The sequence below is a fragment of the Psammomys obesus genome, unplaced genomic scaffold (assembly GCF_907164565.1).
Source record: "Psammomys obesus unplaced genomic scaffold, mPsaObe1.curated_primary_1811, whole genome shotgun sequence".
In the NCBI taxonomy this organism is placed as follows: domain Eukaryota; kingdom Metazoa; phylum Chordata; class Mammalia; order Rodentia; family Muridae; genus Psammomys; species Psammomys obesus.
The window spans coordinates 21638963-21653671 of record NW_026596040.1 but is presented as its reverse complement, the minus strand read 5'-3'; the positions used below and the strand labels follow the sequence as shown (position 1 = coordinate 21653671).

Genomic DNA, 14709 nt, shown 5'->3' with positions numbered 1-14709 from the left:
CCAGCCTCACTGTTTTATGAATGGGAAACTGAGGCACAAAGTAGCTAGTTCAGTGAGCTCCGATATCATGCAGCTACAAACCCAGCCAGTCTGACCTCCATAGACCTAAAGCTTTACTACTGTATAAAATAGTCCAGAGAGGCCAAGACACCTTCTCCAGATGACACAGTATGTCTCCTGATTTTCATTATCTCTGACCCTCAGGCTCTGGCAAGAGGAACCTCATAAGATTTACAGCCCAAGTCTCTGGGGTTGGCACATGAGCCAGTTCCTCTTCCTTTCTTTCCTGCCTCTCTTCCTTGAGGGTAGGTAAGGGATGCCCTGTGGGTACCATGGCCAGGAAAACCCTGCCAAAATGTGTACAGTTAATGCTATAGAGCTTGCAAGGATGTCAGTGCCCCAGCACTGTACAGATAGGAAAATTGAGGTCAAAGAATCCAGAGACCGGCCCCATATCACCCAGACAGTTGAACACTCTTCATCCTTGGCCTCTTAGTTGCTTTTTGAGCTCCATGGAGATCTAGGACACAGGGCCCATTTGAGAGGATTCATGGAATTGGGGGATGGGGGAACACTGATTAAAAAATAGACTGTCATACGCATGAGGGCCAGACACGCCAACACCCAGCCTCTGGCCCTTTGGCGGCCAGGCTCTTCTTGGGCTTCCTGCTGAGAACCCCTTCCACCTCTCCTGGCTCTGGGCCTGAATCCACATGTGCCCAGCCCCAGCCACTCTCTTCTCTCCCTTTTGCACTCCTCCCAGCAACCAGGCAGATGGTGCTCTCACTGAGTGTGGGTAGGCCTCAAGCTCAGCTGTTGGCTTTTAGCTGTGCCAAGGAAGTCCAGTGTCACTGTGCACTGGTTGTGTGGCCTTGGATAAGACCCTGTCCCTCTCTGGGTAATGGTAGAGGAATGGGATGAGTAGAAGTTCTTCCTTTGAAGGTTTAGAAGTCTTTCCCAGGTTCCTTCTCCCACAAAAACCTGGCATACAGTGCTGGAAACCCCACACCAAGAGGTGACGTGGCCTACAAAGGCCACTGAGCCCCAGAGAGCAGCAGGGTCAAAGGGCTGAGGTCTCATCCCAATCATGTTGAAAATATCGTTCCTTAACAGCTTCTCTAGTTGAGCGAGATTGCATGGTGCCAGGGAGGCAAAAGTTTTGTAGTGAGGGTGTGAATGGTTTACTCCTCCATTCTTTTCTCTTAGTTGACAAATGTTTGTTCAATCCCAACTGTAGTCTAGGCATAGGAGGTCATAGCCAATGCCTCTGCCCTGTCAGGGCAGAATAGACCAATATTAAAACAGATTCCAGTGATGGAATCTGATGACTGTGGAGGATTTCCTGAGGAAGCTATGGTGAGAATGTCACTCCCAGGGGTAGAGAAGCTTGCCACCCCCAAGCATCCCAACTGTAATCAAAAAGCCAGAGCTGATGGGCGAGGGCATAAAGGGCTCAAGGCAGTGAGAGCAGTGGGGCAAAGGCCCTGAGGTGAGAAAAGGTGTGGCACCTCCAGTAAGCCTTTAAAGGAAGGCCAGTGAGGGTGGAGTGTTAGGAGGATGAGGTATCCCAAGGAGAAGTGCATTATGAGGCAGTGGAGATAGTTACCGGGACCTGGGCCCCCAAAAGGATTTGAGGGGGATGCTGGGAGGAAGAGGTCTCAATGGCGCTGTGCCAAAGGCTTTCTGTATCTTCTTTCTTATGATGGGTGCTAACAGTGGGTTCCACACTCAGCTACTTCATGCATGGTAGCTCATAGAGCATCTGGAGCTACCCCTCTCTCCCTGGATTACTGTGCTATATCTCAATGGACTCTGAGCAGGGTGGTCCAGCAGCCACAGGTCAGAGTATGCCCTTGGGCAGGTGGCTCAGAGTCCCCTGAAGCCAAAGCCATGGGATGTTGGTTCAGATGCTCGTGCTCTGAACCCAGCTTTTCTGAAGCCCTTTTCTTTGGACTCAGTTTCCCAATCTGTACCATAGAGAATAGGTTTTCTGCTCCCAGAGTGGGGCATGTGGCTGCAGCGTCAGCATCACCCAGAAGTTGGTTGTAATTGCCAGTTCTTGTGTCCCAGCCCCCACAGCACCCCTAAGTTACAGTATGCATTCTAGCAAGTGCCCTGTATAGTTCCCCTGTGCTCCAGGGCATGAGGACTCCTCTAGGTCAGCCATTTTTTTTTAAGTTGTAAATTTTATTGTGCTTTTATCACCATTTAGGTCAGCCATTTTTAAACTCGGAAAGAGTTAAAGCCTACAGAAGCTTTCTCCCTCTCCAAGGTTTTATATATAGTCTCCCCAGGCCTCTCTTTTACTTCTTAAGAACTTGGTCACTAGCCTGTAAGCACCCTTAGTTCTCTGGGGTTCCCTATCTTGAGAGTCTGGAAATGTGGGCTAGCAGGGAGGGCAGTTGGCAGGCTACAGCCCCGTGACATTTTTCCTGCTTGTTCCCATTTGGTGTCCTGCCCTCTTCCCGTTGTGATCCCTGAAAGGGTAGCTGGTACTATTCTTAGCAGGTCAGGATGGGGAGGAGAGAACACACTGGTACATTATTTATGTCTCTTCATCAACAGGATTACATTCAGGGCTCACAGGACACGGCCCTTCCAGTATGGCCTTAGTCAATGTTGTGACAAGCATCTACTATGATGCACATAGGATAAACATCTACTATGTAGCCCTGAAGAGAGAAAGGGCTTGGCACCAGATAGAAAGGAAAGCAGTTTTCCAGGACCCCAAACTTGGCAAATAGTGCTGGGGACTCCACACCATGAAGTAACATGATCTGCAAAGGCCACTGAGCCTGAGAAAGCAGCTGAGCGGAGAGCTGACCTTGACCATCTTGAAAATCCCATTCCCAAAATTATTCTAGTTGAGTGAGATCGCATGGTGCTGCAGAGGTGAAGGCTTTGCCGTCTGGTCTGTCACCCCCACTTAGGCCTGTAAACCTCATGCTGGTAAATGGAATGTGAAACACAATGGATGTGGCTCAGTGGATCAAGGGCTGGCCTAGCATGCCTGAAGCCCTGGGTTCTATCTTCCACATCACATGAGCCTGGGTGTGGTGGTGTACTTGGGAAGTGGATGTAGGAGGATCATGAGTTCAAAGTCATCCTCTGCAACACAGCAAGTCTGAGGCCAGCCTGAGTTACATACAAAAGACATGCATGCAGTTATAGGTATGCGTTTTGTATGTGCACTGACAAATAAAACAAGGTTCTCTGCTTCTAAAATTTATTGTGTCAGCCAAATCCCATGTGCACCACCATTACTGGTGCATGAGCCACAGGCCTGACGATGGGTGCTTTGAAAGCATGTGACCAACCCTTGCAACCACCCAACAGGGTAGGAATTTGGAGACTGTTACAGAAGATTCGAGGTTCACTGAAGGTTATCATAGCTCATGACCAGGTCTGTTAGAACAAAATGATTGTTTTCGATTAAAATGCTAACGAGTAATGCCAGGGTTTTGGGGACCCTGTGCATGGCCCAGTGAGAGAAACACTACTGTGCCAGAAGATTAACTGGTTGAAGTTGTCCCATTGCTAAGGAACCGTGAGGTTGAGGAAGATATATGCGCCAAGAGTTTTTGTGAACTTGGAATAAAGGCCAGTTACCTCTGGCTACCACCCAATTATGAGGGATGGGTAGATCAGGCTAGAGGTGGCATAGCTCAGGAGGTTCTGCAGAGCTCCTGGCTGGAAGCCAGAGACTGCGTGCTGTGCAATCATGGGAGGTAGAATAACTTCTGTGTCCCCTCCCCTCTTCTTGCTTTTTATTATTTTGTTTTGTTTTGAAGACAGGGTCTTGCTATGTATCCCTGGCTGGCTTCAAATTCAAATCACAATCCTCCTACCTCTACTTTCTAAATACTGTGGGTACAAGCATGCACAGCTGCACCCAGCCTCTCCCTCAGTTTCCTAGCCTGTAGAATGATGTAAAACTCCCTTCTCTGCCCGTATTCCTGATGAATGAAAAGTGCTAGGGAAACTATCTAAATGTGAGTACTTGAAGGATGGTACATATTCGCTATATATCATTGTGTGTAACTATATCCTTTTTATTAAGTTTTCTCCTTAGCATACAAAATAACTGTGTGTCATTGTGGCACTGTCGTCCACAGCACTGTGTATGCCAGTGAACATTGCTCATCCCCATCCCCATCCCCATCCCACGTGATATTTTTTTTCACATAGCACTTGTTTTTAATTATGGTTTGGGTTAGTATTAAGGAGTCATGTTATATGCTGGACCACAGTCTAGGCATTTATCCTATGTGTTTGCTAGCTGTAAACTTAATTTATGGGTTGATAGGCTCTAAAGGCCCATTGAGTCTCTAACCTGGCTGAGTACTGGCGTCTCTCAGGTAAACCCATAGGTCTAGACTGGAGCCCAGAATTTGGCATGTAGGGCAACTGCAAGTTCTGATCTGGGTAAGACAGAGAAAGGAACTTGCTGATGGAGTTGGCTGCCAGGCTGGGGCTGGCCTTTTTCTCCTGCTCCTCAGCTGCCCTGATGCCGGCACGGGAAAGAAGCCGGGGCAGCTGTGACGACAGCCAATGCTGCTGGGGGTGGCTGCACTCAGTGCCACGAAGGCACTTTACAGCTCTTCGTTGTAGTAGGGGTGGAAAGGGAACCTTCTCTGGAACAGTGCCATCTCCTGGGACACTCAAGCATCAGGGGGTCGATTTTATTGCCTCCCTGAAGAGGGAGGCAGTGTCATGGACTTCAGAGCATATCATTGGGTGTCTGGCCCTTCTCCAGCAGGGTGTGCCATCCGTGCAAGAACTGTTTGGTAACTCCATTACCTAGAGACTACGTGGGCTAGAGGGACACATCCCCCCCAACAAGGTGTGTACTTATTTCAGATGTACCCATGCTGGGCTACTGAGTGAACACAGCGTACTTCCATGCATACGCCTGCAGGTGCTCACGTGTCTGTCCTGCCCACTCTATGTACTTTGTGCATGACTGGGTGGGCTCTGTGTGTGTCATGCAGATTTGAAGCAGGCAGAGCCTCTGTGTGGGGGCCTGTGTGCAAGGGAGGATGTGTTGCCTTCCACTGGAGTCAGGCCAGCGTCAAGGAAAGAGAAAGAGATCCCACAGAGAAGGAAGCAGAAGGCCGTTAGAAAAGACACTTTCCTTGTTTGTGTGTGTGTGGTGTAGCATGCCTCAGGACCTTAGCACAAGCTGTCCCTCTGCCACTACACACACACACACACACACACACACACACACACACACACACACGACCATGCCTCACCCCCCTCACCCTTCCTCCTGGCCTTAGTCAGCAGCGTTTTCTCCGTGAAGATGACCTTGATTGTCATAGGTACCTTTGCAAGTAAGTCTCTACACACTCAGTATGTCTTTACTATCTTCCTCCCTTACTAAAATTCACACATTTTTGTGTCGCTCTTCTTTATGGCTGTGAACAGTGCCCTTAGTTTGTGCAATAAATATTGATTGAATTCAGAAGCCTGTACTACTTATGCTTCTTTGGTTTAAAATTGTCTAATTACCTTCTCCCTAAGATGTGACACACCTGAGGCCAAAGGCTCGGTATGGCTTTTCCAGGACACATTTGAAACTTACATAGTTATTAAGGTGTTATGAGCCAGAGTCCCACCCAACACCCGCTAGAGTCAATGTTCTCTGGCAAGCATTGGTCCCAGTGCAATCCCCACTTTGAGGAGATGGATAAACTAGGATTAAAGAGGTTTAGGAGTTAGCTCAAGATCACCCAAATGCAAGAGGACAGACCCTGGAATCAAACGTCCTGACCGCCTGTAGTTTGTAGTTTGAGGAAATGGGAAGGTGGGACTGGCTGATTTGGCCTTTGGAAGGATTCCTGTTGTGTCCAGGGTGAAGTCAGGTAGGTCTGGAAACTGATGAGTGGCATTGAAGTGGGTGGGATAAGGCCAGCATCTTCTAGCTCCCTGTAGTCCTGATATCCTCTTGGGTGCATGTCCAGCCGGAACCTATGTAGGCTGCCCCTTTCCCTACTTGGATCTTGGACCAGGGGCATACCCTTGGTGGGCCTGGCAGGCAAAGTGTTCCTTTCTGCTGTAGCACTTTGACTAGAGCTTGCCTCTGGGGTACCTTGGGCAGTAGAAATGGGATGGGGCTACATACTTGGTTATGGACAGAGCGGAGGCTGGCTGGGGAAGAGAGGCAGAGGGCGTGAGGGACCAAGAGCCCCAGCCTTAGAAGGCTCTCCAAAGCTGGTGAAGACTGGGGTTAACCCCTGCAGGAGTGGCCGGTGCTCTAAACCTTAAAGCAACCTCTGCATCTCACTTGCTGAGTGGTGACTATGAAGTAGATGGTCTGTCCATTTTTTATGGTGTGTTTGTGTGTGTGTATCTGTGTTTTGAGACAGTCTCACTATGTAGCCTTAGCTAGCCTCAAACTCAGAGATCCACCTGCCTCTGCCTCCTGAATGGTGGGATTTGAGGTGTTTTGTCACCACTCTCAGCCACTTACCCTTGTTTTATTAAAGGGGAAGGTGAGACTCAGAGACGCCGTAATTTACCAAGTGTGGGTGATGGGTGACCTGCTGCACAGTAGCTGGAAGGGTGGGCTACCTGGGGGAGGCACCAGCTAACAGGATGGGAGGTGAGGCAGGTGCTAGAGAGCCACAGCTGACTCTCTAGCCTAATGCCATAGGGAATCTTCAAACCCTTCCGAGCCTCCGTTTCTTTATCTTCAAAATGGAGGAAAGGATATTTACAGTTCTTGAGGATAAAGTATTGGAATATTGGAATAATGATCATGGGTAAAGGAGGAAGACTTGGCACACGGGTGTGATGAATGCATGGCTACTTGAGGAACAAGGACACCTAGCCCCTGACAGGTTTACTGTTCTGACTACTTGTGGCTGCCATGCCATGGGGACTCCCAGCACCTATGGCAGATGTGAGCAAGTCTGAGCCCCAGTTTGGTGCTCTGTTATATGCTCCGTTCTGAGAGGCAGCTACAGCCCAGATCCCAGGTTAGGGCCCCGGGCCAGAGCTGGGTTCCCATGCTGTCTACCCCAGTCAGTATCCTAAGTGCCAGCGTACTTGTGCCGTCATTATCATTCCTCCTGTGTTTTTTTCTCCTGGGTTATTTATTTTTCTGAGAGGAAGGAATGTGGGGAATTTACCACAGGGCTGGCCTTCATTTTTTTTTTTTTTTCGGCTGCACAGCAGCCTCTTCTATATGAAGGAAGCAGCAGAGACAGATGGCAGAGTGGAGGAGGCAGAGGGTCCTGGCTGACTGTGGGACTGAGTGATGTGTGTTATATAACCACCCAGAGGCCCAAGGCAGATCCTGCAGTGCGTGTAGCCCAGGGCAGAGCCTCAACGTTCCTGGGCTCCTGTGAGATGCTACCGAGCTTCACTGCATGCAAACTGGACTCCAGGCAAGCCTGCTGTCAAAGGTTTCTTCTCTCCTTCTTGATTTAGCCTATGGGGGCGGGGAGGTTGGTGGATGAGGCCAGACTACCTTGAGATTTCTGGTCTCTGAAAACTATCCCTGTTGCTTGGAGCATCCCTCACCTCCGCATACAAAATCCTAAGGCGAATGCTGTCCTCTCCAGGAAGCCCTTGGACTGCTTTATCTCATCCCCAGGCTCAGTGCAGTCCTGGCACCTTGTAGAATGTTCTTCTCAGGTTTGACGCAGCAACTTGAGGGCTCATCTCTCATTCCGCCCGCAGAATTGCTGCTCTTTCCTCGGTCTCCCCTCACCCCCTAGGAACCACTCTCCAGTCTAGAATCCAGAAGAATCTGGAACTTGGCTCTAGAGCTGAGTGATGGAACAAACATGAAGACTGCAGAAGCTTGGATGCAGTCCTTCCGTCCACACGAACTGAGCCCTGCTACTGGTAGTCCTGCCTGGCTAAGGTGTTTCGTGATGCTCGAGGCAGGCCTTGGCACAGAGCTCAGGAGAGAGGCCACCTCTTTGTGTAGGGCCCAGAGTCTAGCCGGGCCTGGATATAAGCATATATGAGGGAAAGTTCTCCTTCCTATCCTGGCTTGCCACCTCTGTATCTCCAGGGTTATATGTATGGTTCATCTTGTGTTCCTGAGACTCCCAAGGGCCCCATAGCCTGCAGGCCAGCCAGTCTTAGGTGTTTTATAGGTTCTTATCCCCAAACCTGAACTCACCTGTCCTGGTTATTATTATGGGCTCTCTCTCTCCCTTTCTTTCTAAGATAGGGCCTCACTGTATCACCCTGTATGGCTTGCTACTGTACATAGACCTGGCTGGCCTAGAACTCACAGACCTCTCACTTTCTGTTCCTCCATAGGATTAAAGGTGTGTGCCACCAGCTAGGTGGTGGTGGTGCACACCTGTAACCCTAGCACTCAGGGGAAAAAGAGGCAGGTAGATCTCTGTGAGTTTGAGGCCAGCCTTGTCTACAAATCAAGTCCAGGACAGCCAGGGGTACACAGAAAAAACTGTCTCAGGAAAAAAAAAAAAAAAAAAAAAAAGTGTATGCTACCACACACATTTACTCCATTTTGTTTGGATTTTAAATTTTTATTTTATCAGTGTGTGGGTGTTTTGCCTGCATGTATGTTTGTGTACCATGCGTGCATAATGTCCATGGAGGCCAGAAGAGGGTGTTGGATCCCCTGGAATTGGAGTTACAGGTGGCTATGAGCCACCATGTAGGTGCTGGGAACAGAGTCTGGGTCCTCTGCAAGAGCAGCCAGCCCCATTAACCTCTGAGACACCTCTACAGCCATTTCCACCCCTTTAATAACTGATCAATTTTTTGACACCAGGTCTCACTTTGTAGCCTTGGCTGGCCTGAAACCCATAGAGATACATCTGTCTCTGCCTCTGCCTCCTGAATGCTGGGATTAAAGGCCTGCACCACCAGGCTGGCTGTTTCTGTGTTGTTTTGTTTCATCTTATTTTGTTTTAGGCAGTGTCTCTTGTAGCCCAGCAGGCCTCAAACTTGCTGGATAGCCAAACATGACCTTGAATTTCTAATCCTCCATCCTTCACCTCTCTAATGCTGAGACTACAGGCATGTGCCATCACACCCTATTGTACACATGGCTAGGGGATGAATACAAGGCCTTTTTTCAGGTTGGGCAAGGGCTCCACATGGATCTGTATCCCCTGCCCTCTGACTACCGTTTCTAAGATTCTGAAATCTACCCATTATACATTAGTGATTTAGCCAATAGAACAGGCAAGAGGGATGCTATGGCAGCCTGGTTCTGGGAGGACCTCACAGCAAGGCCTTGGTCAGCCAGCAGTCTGCAGGGTGCCTTTTACCTGCAGGCCTAGCTGCCAGCTGAGCTGTCTGCCTTCCCTCTTCTGTCTGTGCCTGTGTGATTCCACCTTCAACAGCAGGGGGAAACCGGGAGTTCTGGAAGAGCCCTCATCCTCTTGGTGTCTGCTGCTTCCTGAGAGTCCTGTTCCTACTGTGAGGCCTCTGGGCCTGCCTGAGCAGAGGGTGCTACTGAGGCTGGAAGTCAGAGGGGGATCGAGCAGAGCTTTCTGTCTGAAGTGGCAGCTGCAGTTGATTGAGAGGTGTGTGTGATTACTGTCTGCAGGTGCCTCTCCACAGAGGGAGGCAATCCAGGGCACTGCATATACTCTTGTTCTGTCTCTTGCCAGCAGTGAGAGCTGGTCTTCAGTGTCTCTTTCTCCTCATTTCTAAACTTGCCGTTGGAAGCCACCCTTTGTGGATTGCTGTGAGGACGTGAGAGAGCCTTGAGCCTTTGTTTGCAGCAGTCCAAGAGTGGAAGTTGTCATTGTCACTGAAGATGTGGGCAGGGAGAAGTGCAGGAGTGAAGCATGTGTGGCTTTGTCCTCAGGCCCCTTCAGCCTGTGGGGTGGAGGACCCAAGACCCTGGATGTCACGAAACGAACGCTGGGAGGGGCACCCTGAGTGTGATCCACAGCTCTTTCCAACTGGCCATGCACCTTGTTCCCAGTCACGGCGCCTTTGCACGGCATGTCTTCTCTCAGGTGGAGGTGAGGTCACTGCTAGCCTCAGGACTGCTGTGATGAGACTGAAGCAAGCTCCTGTCAGAGTCCATGGCAAACAGCAAGCACTCCCTGAAGTGACTGATCTGCAAGTGATGGTGCCTTGGGCGGTGCAGTTTTGACACCACTGACAGGCAGGGAAGGCTTTGGGGAGGGGCAGGTCACCTTCAAATTGGGTGAGAGGCTGGGGGCATGGGACACGTAGACAGGACGGGAAGTAGAGGGCTCCAAGTGTAGAGCTGTGTGCATCCCTGTTTCTAGGCAGGAACTCACAGGCAGAGTGGGAACCGGTAGCTGTAGCCTCGGTGTTCTCAGACATTGCCAAGGACACAGAGAGAAGGCAAGTCCTTGCTCGGGCAGGCTTAGCTGTCAGGACCCTTGAATGCCTAGATGGGGAGGACCCTTCTGGCTCTCCCATGGATTGGGGTTCTGAGCAGGAGAGAAGCGTAGGGCTGGAAGGGAAGGACAAGTGAATCTGGTGAATCTGGCTGCGTGGGGTGGGTTGATTGGCGGGGGAGAGACTGGGGGTGGAGAGGCCATTTAAAAGGCGGTTGCAGAATCTTTTTTTTTTTTTTTTTTGATAAAGAGCTGGGCTGAGTCATCTGTGGAGGAGAGAAGTCATATCTAGCTCCTCCGGGTACTGTCAAGGTAGGATTTTCCTCTCTTCGTCAGCCAGAAGCTTGGCCGCCTGTCCCAGAGGCTTTGAGAACAGAGGCCAGCGGCAGAACATCCTGGGGAAGCTGGGCTGCAGGGAAGACCCGGTCAGAGTGAGTAAGCTGAGCACTCAGAGGGGGGCCTTTGGGGCTTGGGGTGTGACTCAGGGCATATGGCATACCCTGTCTGGCCTGTCTCGCTTCCAGCACCAGCAAAGAGGCAAATGGGTTCTTCTGCCAGCCTGTTAGTAGCAAGGCCAGAGCTGGCCCTGGGGATCCCCACTGCTACCCCTGCATACCCCTTAGCCGGCAGCCCTTCCCACCCAAGTGTGGGCCATTCTACAGGGAGATGTGCTACTCTTTGTCCACCGAGGGCGCTCGCTGGGCTTCTGGCATGGGTGCACCCCTCAGGGTCTGTGTCACTTCCCTCCCTGAAGGGAGGATGTGAAGCCGGGCTGGCAAAGTGGCTGGGCTATTACTCAGACCTCCTCATCTTCCTGCCCCAGCCAAGCCAGGGGTTATGTAGTGGCTGGGACATTGGGTCCTTCCTGACCCCACCAGGGGGTCAGTTTACCAAGCCTGTTTACCCATCCTGTTGCCAAGGCTCCCAGGCTGCTACAATGGGCTGCCTCACGCCAACCTCTGTTCCCACCTCTGGCTCCCATCCTACCCCCTCGCCTTGCCTGGACACTCCCATTGACGGCAGTGGTGTGGAGAAACATTTCCTTGAATTCTCACTGTCCTGACCTGCTATGGCCTCTCTTCCACTGCCTCAAATCCCCTCCCTTGTTTCAGATAGGCCCAGTGATGGGCAGAATAGGGGCTGCCTGTGGAGAGTGATAAGGACTAGGGGTTGGAGAGAGGGCTTGTTCCTGCTGTAGCAAAACTAGAACTGGGAGCTTACTAACTCTAGCTTTATGATCTTCCTACTCCACTGGCAATTTGTATCCTAGCATTCATTTCTGCTTTAGTGAGAGTAGGTCATCAACTCTCTTCCTGGAAGGAAGGGGTGATAGAAAGCAGCCAAGGGGCATTGATGGGATAAGGAGACAGGGCTCGAAGCTTCCTTGATGCTCCTCCCACTGAAGCTCTAAACTAGAAAGCCAAGTGATTAAGACATCTCACTTTCCAGTCAGACTTTCCGAGTTCTGAATCCCAGATCTGCCACTTAAAGTTGTTTGACACTGAGTGGGCATCTCTGAGCCTGGCTGTCATCTGTAAGTTGGAGTAGCAGCAATATTCTGCTGGGATTGACTTTGGATGAACAAAATGAAGAGCATGGAATGCCATACATGAGCCACATGAGGCCCATGTCATGACATCCCCACCTCCCTGAGGCAGTGCTCTGTCTTTGAGCCTCTCCTCCCTCTTTTCTGCCGTATCTCACCTGATCCCAGGCAGCTTTTCTCTTTGTCTACCCTCCAGCCTTCTTCTACTGAAGATCTATATTCAGGGCTGTTATCCAGAACTCTCTATAGGTCTTCAGAGATCTAGGATAGGAAAAAGGGCATCATGGTCTGTACCACAGCCAGGCATTGAAGGCTGCTGGTCCTTGTGGCCCTGGCTTACCTCTGATCTCTCTAAAACTAAGAAGCACAATCTTAGACAAGTTTGCTATTGGTAGGGGTGACATTGCCCTAGGAGACTTCATTTGGGACATCCTCTATTGCCTGTAACAGGGATGCTGGGATACCCCTGGTTGGTCCATTCCTGCCCTACCCCACCCCCATGTTTGTGCAGGGTGACAAAAGATTGCCCAGCTAGTTGGCTGGGTTGGCTCCAAACCTCCTGTTGAATTCCTTTTTTGTGGTGTCACTGCAGCTGGCCTGGGGTGCAGGGTTCTACCAGGAAGGAGGCTCACTCCCCTCTGTCCCTTTCTGACATTCTTCTTAGAGCTTATGAGCAGTTCTGAGCTCACAGGAGGGATAGGTCATCTAGAGCAAGTGAGACTATGGCTAGCCTGGCTGGAAGTCAGCAGCCTGGGTCCTGGGCCACCTCCTCTTTGTGACCCTTTCTTTTCCTGAGCCTCCCAAGCTGGCTTCTCTCCAAGGGCCTTTCACACTGGCGTTGGAAGACAGCGGGTTGGGAAGTAGCGTGTGAACGTGAGGGATGGGGGTGGGACACAGGACTGGTCCTGGAGCAGAAAGTAAGAAGGAAGCAGCAGTGTGCAGGGGCACGGAGTGCCCGGATGTTCAAAGACCAGTTGTTCCCTTTCTGTCTGTGTCACACTGTGGGATCCTGCCAGCCGGGATCCTGTGCTCTGCAGTGACAAGAACCAGGTGTAGAGGTAGCTCTGTAATGTTAGGTAGCTCACCTTGCTGTTCTGGTCTTTGGTTCTTCTCATCAGCACAAAGTGCACAATAGCAGTTTGGGCCTTATAAGGTTGCTGTGGTGTGTGCATAAGCGGTGTTAGCTTCGACTACCACCAGTGTGTCGAAAGCAACATTGCTGGGTTCTGCATCCCGCCTCACAAGGGACGGGGTTGCCCCTGTGAATCTCTGCAGGACTGTCAGGCTGCCCGGTAAAGCTGTCCACTCGTGTGGCCAGGGGTAAGGAAGAAACACACTAAGACGTGGAAGCCATGAAGAAGCTTATGGTTGAGAGGCCTGTAGGAGCGGGAGGTACCACCACAGAGTCATGAGCCCATGCCCGCTGAGTGTTAAACAGGTTTTGCACATGCGGGCGTGTGGCTTTAGGGGTACAGGGGTTGTGTGTAGAATTGTGCTCTGACAGCCACCTCAGAGGCTGAGAATCTATGGTGCTCCTCCTGACGTGTGTCCCGCAGGATCTTGATCTATGCTATGATTGCGCTTTGCAGGAGAAAGATCGGATACTGTCTGCCCCCATGAGCAGAGTGGGGTCACCGTGGCCAGCTGTTCCTGGGGTAGCATGAGCCTTCTTCTTTACCCTTTGCCCTGAACTTGATGATGACAGACCTCTTGTACCTGTGATATCAGGGTAGCCTCTAGACCTTTCTCAGCTAAGGAGCCCTTGACTCCGGGAGGGGGTAAGAGCTTGCTGAAATCATAGGGATAGTTCCCCCCACACCCCCCTGAGAACTTGACTTTGGGCCAGGAAACCTGGACAGAGGAGGCAGATGCTTCATGGTCTAAACATTTCCTTTAAAGACTTTCCTGTGTGTCTGGAAACCTCATCTTCAGCTGTCCCAGGGGAGTAGTCCGGCTCAACCCTTCATGTTTTGCAGAGGGGGTAGCAGGAGCAGAAGAAGAATACCGCCAGGTGTTGGGGTTCAGGTGGGTCAGGCTATGTGCTGTCATTGTGGAATGAGGGGGAAGCTACAGGACTAGCTGACAGAAAGATGGAGCCAGAAAGTGTGAAGCAAGGATTGTACGTGGCCTCCATGGACCTCTCTGCTGACTCCAGCACAGGGGCCAGCGGGCTTTGCCTTGGGATACTTTCTGGATCTCGGTTTCCCTATCTATAAAATGGGATAGTGGTGAACTACCAATCTCCTCTTATCAGGGCACTTCCATCTCTCAGAGTCCACAAACTCTGAGCCAGGCTGGCAAAATGCCTAGAAAGACTGTCCCTGGAGACCCATCAGCCTGTCAGGGCCAGGGCTAATTAGGGTGAGTTAGGAGGGAGGGCAGGGTCAGATTCCTCAAGAGCTAATTAGCTTCCCACAGTGGGGGAGGGGTTTTCTCGGGCCTCTGGGTAAGCTATGACCCTGGTGGTAGGCTGAGCCCTCCAGCTGCCTGTGACTCATCTGTTCAGGCGTCTATTTGTTTATTCATTGTTCAACAGCCTTGAGCACCGAGTGCATGCCAGCTGGGCACTGTGGACAGAAAGAGAAATGGTTACGTCACCTAATAGGGGGCCCTCCAGCGACCTCTGTCCTTGCCGTTTCCCACTGCTTCTTTCCCCAGAAGGACCTTGAGCACAGCAATGGACAGGCTCGGTCTTTGCCACCTGTAGCTGTGTGGCCTTAGGTCTGATAGGAATGTCTGAACTTCCTCACACAGTTTTCTCTTCTGCACTCCAGACACACAATGGTTGTCTCCTTGTGCATTTGTAAGAACAAGGTGCATGAAAACAGTGGGCCAGGGTGGCCG

General features: G+C 51.0%; 1 protein-coding gene across 5 annotated transcripts in view; it reads left to right on the top strand.

Moving 5' to 3' along the window:
- Synpo (synaptopodin) overlaps window positions 1-14709 on the top strand; it is a 66557-nt gene that overhangs the window by 39961 nt on the left and 11887 nt on the right. Inside the window, exon 1 of one of the 5 annotated variants that reach the window (XM_055622762.1) lies at window positions 7394-7412. The exons of 2 other annotated variants lie outside the window; for them this stretch is intronic. The gene's annotated coding sequence lies outside the window, so the exon portion shown is untranslated. Of the gene's footprint in view, window positions 1-7393; window positions 7413-10705; window positions 10751-13865; window positions 13891-14709 lie in introns of those variants that run through there. 2 more of the 5 variants (XM_055622760.1, XM_055622761.1) reach the window with 2 other exon arrangements.